We start from the raw sequence: 2,500 nt of genomic DNA, 5'->3' as shown, positions 1-2,500 counted from the left end.
TTTTATGCCTAAAATGAAACAAATCACTTCAAAAATGAGAGAAAGTAAATATAAATTTGTATATACCTTTGATAATACCGTAAAAAACAAAGTATGTAAAAATAAATTGGAAGGAGAAGACAGTAATACAGATGATGTAGCGGGGGTATACATAATCAATTGCAACAATTGTGGGGACAAATATGTGGGGGAATCAGGTAGGGGAATAAGGACCAGAGTCCAAGAACATAGAAGGGCAGTACAGCTCAACTCTCAGGGGAGTGCTATAGCTAGACATTGTGGGGAAAATGACCATAGGATGGATTTCAAAAACAGTAGGCTTATATACAAAAGCAACAAAATTAGTCACAGTAGGGTAGTAGAGGGTGCACTTATCAAAGAGATTAAAGTAATTGAAGGAAACAAAGGTTTTACCTCAGAAGATCCCATAAGCCGAGCTTTGATATTAAAAGAAGCTAAGATTGACCCTGCTGACCTGGAGTTTAGGTTTCCTGCCCAACAGATTTTTGGTGACCACACCCTTACCACAAGGGTTAATCCCATCGACCATCAGCTCAGGATATCAGAGCGACAAGAGGGGATTGGCAACTCTCAAGAAAACCAGAACAGCCATCACATAAATGACAGATCAACGAGAAGAAGTTCCAGAAGACTGCTGGGCCTTGACCCAGGCTAACATCCCAAACATCTCTTGAAAATGGGCCACAGACAGGGCCTGAAAGTACTCGAGTGTGGAGTAAAACTAAATGTAAATACTTATAAGTAAACAAGTTACAAAGTGATTTTGTGGGTTTCTTTTTCAATAATAATAATATAATATGTGGCGCCGTGGCAGAGTGGGTTAGGTCGTCAATGGACTGGTTAAGCACCACTGGAGCTGGTCAGTCGTTGGATGGGTGACCGCTCTCCTCGGCGTTGATTCCTTGGGAAAGGATCTTTACCATAATTTCCTCAGTCTGCTCAGCTGTAAATGAGTACCTATCCCTGATGGGGTAGGGTCCAGCTATGGGTTAAATAGCAAAACTCAGCAATGATGTTAAGAAATGAAGGAATAAACGACAACGACGTAAATGGAACCTCTGGCAACAGAGGAGCTTCGTCTGGCAGCCAGGTATTCAACCCAATTGAAGGGGAAGACGGTCAGGTACTTGGAGGTCGTCATCCAGCAACTGACCACCACAACGACAGTAACCAACAGCCCGAGATTGGAGCTACAGAAGCAACCCAAAGGAAGAAATGGATAAGAGAAGAAAATAAGGAAATATGGAGGTGCTACATCAGAAGCAACCCCACGGAGAGAGGATATAGAAGAAGGTTGGTCAACATCTGGAATGAGAGGAATAACACCCCGCAAACAGAGCAGACCAAGTAAGGAACATAAAGAAAAACAAATGGCTCTCCCCAACAGAAAGAGAAGAACTGGAAAGGGAAATGTCACATGACAACGAATTACACGAAGACGAACTGATAGACGATGCCACAGAAGACGACAGGGATGACAAGGTATCAAACAACGACACACGAAGAAACACCGACGAAGTAACAGAGAGGACGGAATGGGTAGAAAAGATTAGACAATGGATGGAGCCAGATACAGAGAGAACAAAGATCCCCTCCATGAAAGCCTACAACACCAAGAAATTAAGGCAGAAAACAAGTGAGGTCAATGAAATAATGGGCATAATACACACCACCAGTATCACAGAAACAAATAACTTGGTATATGCAGGAGCAAGATTAGTAGCAGAAATGATGGGGATTCAAACACCAACACAACCAGCACAACCAACCCAACAGAAACCAAAACAGCAACCTCCTTGGAAAAGGCGCCTGGAAAAGCAAATCATGGTGATGAGATCTGACTTGAGTAAACTGAAAGAGATGGCAGAAAAAAAGGCTAAGAAGCAAGAAAACAAGGGAGTAACTCAACTAGAAGTACAAAGTACAAGAGAGGGGACTAAACAACACAATAGAAGATGTAAAACAGAGGTTTAAGGCCAAAGCACATAAGATCCAATGGTACATGAACAGGAATAAGGGATAACAACAGAACAAACTATTTGGAACCAACCAGAAAAGACTATGCAGCCAACTAAGAGGGGAAGACAACCACCAAGAAATTCCTGAAGCCGAACCAAGTAAGAGACTCTGGGAAAACATAAGGAGCAATCTGGTATCACAAAACAAACATGCAACATGGCTCCAGGAAGTCAAGGAAGAAGAAACAGGGAGAATAAAACAAAGATTCACAGAGATCACGACAGACACAGTCAGACACCAACTAAAGAAAATGCCAAACTGGAAAGCCCCAGGTCCCGATGAAGTCCATGGAACCTGCCTCAAAAACTTCAAGGCCCTACACCCATGAATAGCAGAACAACTCCAGCATTGTATCTCAAATCACCATGCACCCAAATGGATGACCACAGGAAGAACATCATTAGTACAAAAAGACAAGAGTAAGGGAAATATAGCCAGTAACTACAGGCCTATCACCTGC

This window comes from Macrobrachium nipponense, chromosome 35 (assembly GCF_015104395.2).
Source record: "Macrobrachium nipponense isolate FS-2020 chromosome 35, ASM1510439v2, whole genome shotgun sequence".
NCBI classification, from domain to species: Eukaryota; Metazoa; Arthropoda; class Malacostraca; order Decapoda; family Palaemonidae; genus Macrobrachium; species Macrobrachium nipponense.
Note: the sequence above shows the minus strand (reverse complement) of the source record.